This window comes from Zingiber officinale, chromosome 11A (assembly GCF_018446385.1).
Source record: "Zingiber officinale cultivar Zhangliang chromosome 11A, Zo_v1.1, whole genome shotgun sequence".
Classification (NCBI taxonomy): domain Eukaryota; kingdom Viridiplantae; phylum Streptophyta; class Magnoliopsida; order Zingiberales; family Zingiberaceae; genus Zingiber; species Zingiber officinale.
The window spans coordinates 72,778,208-72,790,661 of NC_056006.1; positions in this window are offsets into that span (position 1 = coordinate 72,778,208).

Genomic DNA, 12,454 nt, shown 5'->3' on the forward strand with positions numbered 1-12,454 from the left:
CCAAATGACCTAGTGTGACCATTATGCTTCCTCTGTGCCAAAGCCTTGGTCAAGGGATCTGCGATGTTAGCCTCTGTAGGTACTCTGCAAATCTTCACATCTCCTCTCTCGATGATCTCTCGAATGAGATGGAAGCGCCGTAGTATGTGTTTGGTCCGCTGGTGTGAGCGAGGTTCCTTCGCCTGTGCTATAGCTCCATTATTGTCACAATAGAGCTCAATAGGGTCAGCAATGCTAGGAACCACCCCAAGTTCAGTGATGAACTTGCGAATCCAAACTGCCTCCTTTACTGCCTCTGATACTCGGCCTCTATCGTAGAATCAGCTACTGTGTCCTGCTTCGAACTCTTCCAGCTCACAGCAACACCATTAATGCAAAATACGAACTCTGACCGTGATCGATAATTATCCTGGTCGGTCTGGAAGCTAGCATCACTGTAACCCTTTACAGTTAGCTCGTCATTGCCTCCATATATCAAGAAATATTTTTTAGTCGTTCTCAAGTACTTAAGAATATTCTTGACCGCTATCCAGTGACTTTCACCTGGATCTGACTGGTATCTGCTCGTCATGCTCAAAGCATACGAGACATCAGGATGAGTACATAGCATGACGTACATAGATCCTATGGCTGAGGCATAAGGGATCTGATCCATGCGGTCTCTCTCCTCTCTAGAAGAGGGACCTTGAGTCTTCGAAAGACTCACGCCATGTGACATCGGCAGAAATCCCTTCTTGGAGTTCTGCATGGCAAACCGAAGGAGTACCTTGTCAATGTATGTACTCTAACTTAGGCCAAGCAATCTCTTAGATCTATCTCTATAGATCTGTATCCCTAGAATGCGGGATGTCTCACCTAAGTCCTTCATAGAGAAGCAACTCCCTAGCCATGTCTTGACAGACTGAAGCATAGGGATGTCCTTCCCAATGAGCAGTATGTCATCCACATACAATATGAGGAAGACAACTCTATCCCCTACAACCTTCTTGTAGACACAAGGTTCATCTTCATTCTTGATGAAACCAAACTGTTTGATTGCATCATCGAATCGAAGATTCCAACTCCGAGAAGCTTGCTTTAGTCCATAAATGGACCTATGCAGCTTGCATACTCTGCTAGTATGTTGTGGATCTACAAAACCCTCAGGTTGTGTCATGTACACATCCTCGAATAGGTTTCCATTCAGAAACGCGGTTTTGACATCCATCTGTCATATCTCATAGTCATGGTAGGCTGCAATAGCAAGCATGATCCGAATGGACTTAAACATCGCTACTGGAGAAAAGGTCTCATCATAGTCAATACCATGAATCTGCTTGAAACCTTTAGCTACCAAGCGACCCTTATAGATAAGTCCATCCATGTCAGTCTTTCTCTTAAAGACCCACTTGCACCCTATGGGTTTTACCCCTTCAGGTGGATCAACCAAAGTCCAAACTTGGTTGGTGTACATGGATTCCATCTCGGATCTCATGGCCTCTAGCCATTTCTCGGAATCTGGTCTCATCACAGCTTCCTGATAGGTGGTAGGCTCATCCTCTATGAGCATAACGTCATCATGGTCAGACAAGAGAAATGAGTATCTCTCAGGCTGACGACGTATCCTATCAGACCTGCGAAGAGGTATGTCTACTTGAACTGGTTGTTGTTCCTCAACTCCTTGTGGAACAACATCATCCACAACACTTTGTGGTTCCAGTTCAACTTCCATCGAGGCTTCAGCGCTATTGTTCGCATCTTGAACTTCTTCAAGATCGAACGTGCTCCCACTAGTCTTTCTAGAAACTAAGTCCCTTTTTAGAAAGACCCCAGTCTTTGCCACAATTACCTTGTGCTGACTGGGAATGTAGAAGTAATATCCCTTAGTTTCCTTGGGATATCCAATAAAATAACACTTGTCGGATTTGGGTCCTAACTTGTCTGAGACTTGACGTTGAACGTAAGCCTCACAACCCCAAATCCTCATGAAAGACACCTGGGCATCACTCCAGTCCATATCCTATATGGTGTCTTTATCACGGCCTTGGATGGAACTCGGTTGAGTATAAAAGCTGCCGTGTCTAGAGCATAACCCCAAAGGTATGTCGGAAGATCTGTGTGACTCATCATTGATCGCACCATATCTAATAGGGTACGATTTCTCCTTTCGGATACACCATTCCACTGTGGTGTTCCAGGAGGAGTGAGTTGGGATAGGATCCCACACTCTGCTAGATAGTCACGGAACTCATGGCTAAGGTATTATCCACCTCTATCGGATCAAAGTATCTTAATACTCTTGCCAAGCTGGTTCTGTACTTCATTCTTGAATTCTTTGAACTTTTCAAATGATTCAGACTTATGTTTCATCAAGTACACATAACCATATCTACTGAAGTCATCAGTAAATGTGATGAAGTATCTATAACCGCCTCTAGCAGCAACATTGAAAGGGCCACATACATCACTATATATGAGTCCTAACAAATCAGTTGCTCTCTCGCTGTGCCCACTAAAGGGAGTCTTAGTCATCTTGCCTCGTAGGCATGACTCGCATATCTCATATGATTCAAAATCAAATGAGTCCAATAAACCATCCTTATGGAGCTGGGATAAGCGCTTGTCATTTATATAACCTAAGCAACAGTGCCAGAGGTAGGTTTGGTTCATGTCATTTGACTTGAACCTCTTGGTATTCACGTTATAGATAGGGCTCTCAAGGTCTAGAATATAGAGTCCGTTTATTAGAGGTGCACTACAATAGAACATATCGTTTAAATAGACGGAACAACATTTGTTCGTTATAGTAAACGAGAAACCTTTCTTGTCCAAACAAGAAACTGATATAATGTTCTTAGTTAATGCAGGCACATAACAACAATCGACTAACTCTAGTACAAGCCCAGAGGGCAGAGATAGAAAGTAAGTCCCTACAGCAACAGCAGCAACCCGTGCTCCATTGCCTACTCGTAGGTCCACCTCGCCCTTTGTTAATGCCCTGCTATTTCTCAGCGCCTGGACATCAGTACAAATGTGAGAAGCATATCCAGTATCTAATACCCATGATGTAGAAATAGATAGATTGACTTCTATAACATATATACCTGAAGTGGAAGTCTCACTTCGCTTCTTCTTAAGATCCTCCAAGTATACCTTGCAGTTCCTCTTCCAGTGCCCGGTCTGACCGCAGTGGAAGCAAGTAGCATCCTTGGCGACCCCTTCTTTAGGCTTCAGTGCCTTGCCTTTGCCCTTGGCTTGGGACTTTCCCTTGCCTTTGGGCTTGCCCTTGCCCTTATGTTTCTGAACCATCAGAACAGTGTTGGGCTTAGCCTTCTTAAGGTTTAGCTCAGCAGTTCTCAACATGCTAAGCAGCTCGGGCAATGGCTTGTCAATCTCGTTCATATTGTAGTTTAGAATGAATTGACTGTAGCTATCCGGCAAGGATTGCAAGATCAAGTCAGTAGCCAGCTCTTGGCCAAGAGGGAACCCCAACCTTTGTAGGTTCTCTATGTACCCAATCATTTTGAGTACATATGGGCCTACAGGAGCCCCGTCTGACATCTTGCACTGAAACAGTGCCCTTGAGATCTCAAATCTCTCATGCCTCGCTTGACCTTGATACAGTTGACGAAGATGTTCAACCATATCATAAGCGCCCATTAACTCGTGTTGCTTCTAAAGCTCAGAGTTCATGGTTGCGAGCATTAGACAAGACACATCTAATGCATCATCTTGATGCTTCTTGAAAGCATCTCGGTCAGCTCGTGGGGCAGTGGCAGGAGGAGCCTCTGGAATGGGCTGCTCCAGAACGTACAGTTTACGTTTTTGGGTGAGAACTATTCTCAGGTTCCTGTACCAGTCCAGGAAGTTTGCTCCGTTGAGCTTGTCCTTTTCGAGGACAGATCGCGGGGAGAAGGTGTTCATATTCGACGTCATGGTAATCTACGACAGAAATAAAAGCAGAAATAAGTATCATATTCTTAATCATTTAATTAGGCCTTTAACTAAATGATGCTCCCACTGAATTCTATAATTCATGTGGGACAAGATCCACATCATACTAACCCTTGAGTTAGCTTTGGCTAATACGCCCAAGACTTAGTATGATCGGTAGGTAACGATTACCAATTACATCTCTATGCAACTCTTGTTTATAGGATCAAGATCCGCATTGATATTAAAACTTGAGTTAGCTTTGGCTAATACGCCCGAGAGTTAATATAAATGTGATTTTGTCCTACCTTTCCAACCGTTGGAAGAATGCCTATAGTTGTACTCAATCCAACCGAGTTAACTAGTTACTCAATCTAATTGAGTTGAACTCACCCATGCGTTGATAGGCGGGACCAAGATTGTCCCTCCGTACCCTACCAAGATAATATGTGTTGCTCTGCTTTGGCAAGTTCAACAACACATGTGATCGAGCTAGTAGTAGGTATCACGGCACGGTAGGCATTAGAGTTGACGTGATTTAGATCTAATCTAAATGATGATGCGTATCAAATACTTGACTTAGATCTAATCTAATCGTGGGGTGCATCATATGCACGATTTAGATCTAATCTAATCGCTGGGCACTAATTAACTACTTAATTAAACATGCATCACATACATATAAGCAATTAATTAAATTATTTTTGTGATTGTGTCATGGCCCTACTACGATTTTCTCAAGCCAATGAGAAGATCGGATGGTCAACCTAAGGTCAGCAGCTTCTCAAGCTTCTTCCTTTGACCACCTTGTGTTGCTCGCGCCCTCCTCGTAACTCCGTCTCGTGTAGACCTTCCACCGCTTCAAAATTACATTACAATTTTGAAACTCGAGTTACATTCGAGTCTAAATCTAATTTACAACCAGAATATAAGATAAAGGCACGACGCGCAGGTCACGAAAATAAAATAAAATAAATACAGCACGCACATCACATAACGGCACGCAGGCCATATTATGAATTACAACACATTTCCAAATCCAATTTGGGTCGTTTGGGCCATGACTATCACAAAATTAATATATAATTCAAAATTATATATTTCTATAATTTTTTGTATTTTTTTTTATAATTTTACAGATTTTATGAGTAAATTTTTCCCGACGATCCCGATTAGCGATTTTGGGCGCAATCGCGGAGCAAATCCCCTTGCGGGGTTAGGGGCAGTACCCCTACCCGCGATCTAACCATCGCGAGTTGCTCCTAAGTGATCCAAGAGCGCCTTAGCCCGCTGTCCCAAAAAATTTTGGGGCGAAACTTTGCCGTGTTTGAAAATTCTTCTCGGTAGTCGAAGCCTACAAGTGCCGAAACACTTGTGCTTCGCTTCTACGAGAAAAATACCCATAAAAACTCTAAAAAACCATAAAATTACAGAATATCACAGAACTGAATTTTTGTCATAAAAACAAAAACTAAACTCGTACAAGCTTCGCACGTGGCTCTGATACCACTGTTGGGTTTTTCGGGCTGCGAAAACCGCGTTTTCGCGTCGCGGAAACCCCGAATCACCCATGCCACTGGATCACGTGTGAAGAAGAGATTACAAAATAATTTCTTGTACGAGTTTCTACTTAGATCTACTCCTAGATCTACATGAAGAAAAGGGTTATACCTTTGAAGCGTGCCTTCGCGTATCCCGCTCGTCCAAAATGCCAGATTTCGAGAGTATTAAGATAGATACTCCTCTAGAAGTATCCACACGGACACGTAGGTGGAGAAAAACACACAAAGAGGTGTGCTAGCACCTATGTGTGGTTCGGCCAAGTTGAGGAGGAGAGGGAGAGGGAGAGCTAGAGGAAGAAGAAGGAATAATGAGGCTTGAATGAAAAAATCAAATTCTCTTCCACACTAAAGTGGCCGGCCACATTAGAATGTGTAACCCCCATTCTCATTAAATGTAGCCATTAAAGAGAATGACTTTGTAACCCCCATGAGGTGGAACACTTTGATGATGTGGAGCATCATCATTGGTCCACATCTTGCCATCTCACTAATGATGTGGCAATTAGTCAAGTCAAACTTGACTCTTCCTCTTCCTCTCAAGTCAAGTCAAACTTGACCAAATCTCTTCCATGGTTGATCTAATCTAACCATTTGATTCAAGCCAACTTAATATAATGAATCTAATTCATTAAATTAAGTTGATTTAATGAGTCATAATCTAAATTAGACTCATTGAATACTTGAATCAACTTGAGTCCAACTCAATTAGTCCAATTTGGATTACTCTTAATCCAATTTGATTCATCAAATGAATCTAATCCTCTTGGTTCATCATATGAACCTAATCTCCATCTAATTGTCCTTAGTGTGTGACCCTATAGGTTCTTGTAACGTTGGCAATGCCCCTAAACCCATTTAGGAACATAAGTAATGAGCGGTATCTAGCAACACATCATTACTACCCAATGTTACAAGAATGTTTAGATCCAACATCACCTTGTGACTACTAATTGTGACTCCTCACAAAATATGACAAGTGTCCTTCTATCCTAGACATCTAGATTGATCAATGTGAGGCATAAACCGTGTCATCCTCTGATCAATCTAAATCTTGAACTCCAAGTAGACTCACTAAATCAAATGAGCTCAATATCTTATATTGACTCTATCAAGAATACCGATGTCTCTCCCGTCATATAGGAGGGATAGATCCCATCTACATCACTCACATCCCTCCGCATAATTTGTTGCATACCCAGTAATCGCCTTTACGAGTGACGTTTGACGAAAGCAAAGTACATAACTCCTTATGTAGGGAACCATGGTGACTTCAGGTCTAAAGACTAGTAGTCATACTAATAGCCATATGAGAAAGTATATGACACTCATATAACGATCCATGATACTTTCTCATGGCGGGTCATTCAGTATACATTCTCTAATGTATACCCATGTGTCAACTTGATATCTCTATATCCATGACTTGTGAGATCAAGTCATCGAGTTGACCTACATGCTAGTCTTATTGCATTAACATTGTCCCTGAATGTTAATACTTGACTAGGAATGATTTAGAGTAGTGTTCCCTATATCATCTCACTATCGATTCAACCAATCGATTGATATAGGTAAGAACCTTCTACTCAAGGACGTTATTATACTTAGTTTATTTGGCACCAATACAAGTAAGTATAATAACCAAACAAATGTCTTTATTAATATAAAAATATGATACAATAAGTCCATAATACAATCATCAAATGATTGGCTCTAGGGCTCTAGCTAACAACAATTAGGTATGTGCACAGTAGAATAAATTTTTAAAGTTTTTGAAAATTACTCCTTTTATTAAGTTTTTTCAAAATCATGTTTTAAAATTTTAGGAAAATTATTTTCAAGACTCCTAGTTTTACTAGTATTTTCAAAGTTTGGAAATAGTTAAGGACTTTCACCCTAGAAAACATGTACCCTTAGGTTTCAGCCAGAGCGTCTCACAAGCACACTAGGATTACCTTGCTTGTATATGAAAAATACTTAAATGGTGTGAGATGCATAGGGTACTGCCTGGACTTCAGAATGCTTATATTTGTGCATTGACATAAGTTTAGGTAATAAACATCAAAATCAAATTAATCAAGTTAAGTTATCCATGTTTAGTCAATTTAACTGAAACACCTACGTAACTTGACTACCTCATGGTAAATAGCTAGCAGCTAAAGGCTAGACATTTTGTTAGGAAAAAAGAAAGTTTATGTTGAAGTTTTTTTTTACTTTAAACATTCATGCTTGAACTCTAGGACACTAAATTTTTTTGGCATTAATCCAGGGGGAGTGAAAAATTTTAAATTTAAAAAAATTAAAATTTTTTAAAGTTAAACTCTTTTCTTTGAAAAATTAAAGTTTTTTTTAAAAAAAAGGTTAAAATCTTTTCTTTGAAAAGTTAAAATCTTTTAATATCAAAATTGTTTCTCTTCTCTTTGAAAAGTAGAAGTTTTTTAACTTTCAAAATTAAACCTCCTTTTTTAAAAGTTAAAGTTTTTTAATTTAAAAATTATTTTTCTTTTCTTTAAAAACTTCAAACTAAGCTTCCCCATCTTTTTAAAGTTAACTAAGCTTCTATCAAAATCTTTTTAAGAAAAAACTAAGTTAAGCTAACTAAACTCTCTCGAAAGTATTTTTGATATATGTCAAAGAGGAAGAGAAGCTAAAGTTAAGAAAAAAGGGGGAGAGAAGCTAAAGTTAAGAAAAAAGGAGATACTTAAGGAGGAGCTAACAAACAAAATTAACTTGTTCTAGATTCTGCATGTCTTTAGACTCTGCATTTTTGTTCATACTTATTGCTATATATTTTACTTAACTTTGAATTGTGTTGCCATAATAAAAAAAAAAAAGGAAAATTGTTGGTGTGGGTAGCATCAGACTATCGAACCTGTGTTTTAATAATGGCAAAGGGTTCAAAGTTAAGTTATTTTGTGATCTAACAAGTGTTGAATCAAGTGTGTAGGAAAGTCCTAAGTGTATTTAGGTAAAAGTCCTAGTGATTCTAGGCAGGTGGAAAATCCTAAGGGGTGGTAACCCGAGATTCTAGGGGGTGGTAACCCTACGTGAAAAGTCTTGGCGGGTTGAGTACTTTGGGTGAAACCCTACAGTCGGGGACTCTAGGTGAAAATCCTGGTGGTCGCGAACCAGGTGAAAGACTGGACGGGTCGGGGATCGGACGTCCAACGAAAAAGTCCTGAAGACTCGGACGCTGAGCAAAAGTCCAGTCGGTCTGAAGGACTGGTCTGGCAATAGGTAAACTCTCCTGAGAGAAGTAGGTGAGAACGTATTCCCCGAAGAGGGAATAGTAGGCATCGACTCAACCTAGAGTTTCAGGGAAACTCAAAGTTAGAACTGGACTGTCTGGAGACTATCAATCACTTATTTTTATTTATATTTTATTGTCATAACTCTATTTTACAAGGTATGTTTGATATTTTGGACTAACGTATCTTGCAGATAGCAAAAAGTGCTTAAAAGGCTCGGATGAACAGTGTCCAAGGCACCTCCGGGGCTATTGGAGGCGCCTCGGGTGCTTTATGCGAAGTCTCCGCATAGTAAGGTGCGAAGGCGCCTTCAAGGAGCCTGAAGGCGCCTTTGATGCTGGATGGAAGGCGCCTTCGAACGGATGAAGTTCGCAGAAACGAAGCTTATCGGCATCGTGGATATAGGGATAAAAGTTCACGTTGGAGGCACCTTCCATGGACGTTGAAGGCGACTTCAACATACTATTAAGCCAGTCTCGAGCGGATGCACAAGATCACTTCATCTTTGTGAACATTCTACTATGCACTGCTCTGAAAGACGATCCTGTGAATCCGTGATAAGACTCCGACGATCGGAAGCCCAACTCTTTGAATTCCAAAGTTGTCGGTATAATTTTTACAGCATTCAAAGTATATGTTATTGTAATTGTCTTTATAATTGTGATTTACGAATTGATAATGAATTGATCAAAATAAACACTCAAGGAGTGTAAGCCTTGGAATAGGAGTCGTCACAGATTTCGAACAAAGTAAAAACAAACGGTGTTAGCGATTGTTTTTTTCTTTTATTCTGCTGCGTTACTCTAATTTCTCCATAAAACATAAAAAAAAAAAAAAAAAAAAAAAAAACCACGAGCGCTATTCATCCTCCTCTAGTACTTTTAGATTCTATAGCAATCACATGTATTCTGTGCCATGGATCCCTTCTCACATCTACTACATCAGATACGATGAGTCAGACCATTAGTCACTGTTTTTGTGCGTTTTGATGATTACTATACTTTTCATCCAGCACCGCACTTCTCCTTTGTCCAGTGGATCTCTCTACTGATATAGGTTCTTAAGATGGTATTTTGAATGGGAGTTCTAGACATTGTCTTGATCCATAATATTTTGAACATGATCAAGAATAGAATCTTGACCAAATTCAATAATACTTGTAGGAATATCAACATATACAAAATCCTTAACCTTATCTTTTAATTCTTAAGATATAGCTAAGTTAGTTAACAGATATACGAAATTAAGTAAGGGTTGAATTTTGACAAAGACCAAGAAATTATCTTCCCATATATGGTTAATTTTGATTTATTGATTTACATTTAATGGCTAGTTTTGATTTCTTAATTTACTCTCTTCCAATAATATAAGACAGTTATGGAGAATCATTAGAGTAATAGATTTCACCATTTACAAAATTAATCTTATCTTCTCCCACAGACTTAACATCCTAAAAAAAAAAAAAATTGCTTATTTCTTAATTTAAAAATATAAATAATTTTAGTTTGAGTTCGGTTCAAAATAAAATTCAAGTTCAATTCAATTTATCTGAATCTTGATTTGATCCGAATCAAACTGTAGTGGAAAATGACTTAACTTTGAATTGGGTCCAAGATTTTCAAATTTTGAGTATATTAAAATTAAAATTATGTAAAAATAAATAAAGTTCATTTTGAGTTCAATTCCAGTGCAGCTCATGAACAAATAAAAAAAATATTATGATTCAAATTTTGTTAAAAAAAATTATCCAACACAGATAAAATTTTAAATACCAATCAAATATTTTTGAAACTAGTTATATTTGTTTGCACTCGTAACAAGTATATAAATATTTAATAGTAGTTGGTTACACTTATATTTTTATTTTTTATTTTTTATTTTTGCCTCTTAGCAATTTATTTGACTTTGAAATTACCTTTAAACCCATCAAACTGGAGCTTCTAAGTCGATGCGTCTTTCTTAGAATTCACTTTTAATCTATAGTAGTGTTTCCAGAGACAAGAAGAAAACAAGACCTTAACAACAATTGGACCCTTTACAGGAAATAAACAATAACCAAGAAATCTATAGCAACACAGAGCCGTACCCTCTTTGACTACACCCAAATGCAGGTGAAGGAGGGAATGAGGAGAGAAGGAAGGAGGATTAATGGTATATTCTAAGAAGAAGAAAACGAAGAAGAAGAAGAAGAAGAAGAAAGGAAAGGAAAGGAAAGGAAAGACAAAAAGGAACTTGTTGAATTCTTACGGGACATCTTCCTCTGTGTCCTTCGACAAATAAACAGAGGAATATACTCTCTTTTTTCTCTTTCCCTTGATCGGAGTAAACAGAACCTTCGATAGGTTAAACAGAGGCATTGGATGCACATGCAAAGGGCAGGCCAACGACCTCTGTGATGTGCTGATTCTTCGTCTCTGCAAGGCAGATAATGTAACTGAGAAAATATGAGGAAAAGAAAAACACAAAAGTGAATTAGATATGCTCCTGCTTCATTCTTCCAGATTTCGAAGGCATTATTGAAGGCAGCGTTGGTGAATCCCTGCCTTGCCAACGCCTTAAAGAAGATGATGGCATGGGAATTGGACCTCATCAACGCTGCACTCAATGGTGCCTTTGATCCTGATGCTCATGGTTAACCTTTCTTCCCTGCTCTGTTCATATATATATATACAGATAAAGTGTTGGAGCTTTCCAGTCGGTCGTTGCCCAAATCTGTACTTCCCATAGTACATGGATACGACTTAACCATCCTCTGTACTGCAGCCATAGTCTAATCGTTTTGTTGAAATCGATGTACTACATAACTTATGGTCTCGTACCATTCGACAGCTCCTTGCCTCGTCAATGATGTACTGCAATAAAACATGGACAGCATCGATCATGTTTCAGAGTTTTTATCCGGCCTCAACCCGCCCGTTTACTTTGTCATTTACCAGAATAATTTGATGATGGTACAACTCCTTTCGCGCAGCATATAATTCACAATTCTCTTTGTGTATATGTATAGACGCACGGGTCGATTGGTAACGGGGCAGGTCAATCCTTAAAGTAAAAAATGATTTAAAAAATGACTGGAGCGAATTGGCCCATTAAAAATTTATCATATAATAAAACAGGAAGAGCTAATCCGCCATGATCCCGTCCGAAGGCTGAGTCGGACGGAGGCTAGTCGCGGTGGCCTGGTTGCTGACGGAAAGTCGTAGGTGATCCGGCTCCCACGGGTGACTGATGCTGCTGCAGGACCCTGCGCACACTCAGACAATCCCCCCTCTCACGTTAGAGACCAGAACCCAGGGAAAAAGTCCCCGGATCAGGCCCTCCGACGCTCAAGTCAGGTCCTTTTTCCCCAGAAGAAAACAGAGAGAAAATGTTAGACGCTGGGCTTTGTTGTTGTCGTGTAGTCCTGGACACCTGTCGTGCTGCTATTGGTTGTGAAAGCATCTTCTTGTTTAGGAACCTCCGCCTTTACACATGGGTTTTGTCTTGTAGTGAAGGACACCTGTCAGGCCGCTATTGGTCATGAGAGCATCTTCTCCTTTAGAAACCTCCACCTTCGCATATCTCACTGGTATGTAATGATTATGACGGACAATTGTGATGCTTCAACTCCTGCACAGCTTGGCTCATCCTATTTATTGCGGTCGGCATCTACCTCACACCCCTCGACCAGATCTCGCCTCCAAGCGTTACTTGTTAGTTGGGCTAACCCTGAACAGCCATGTCGATCACGGTCTG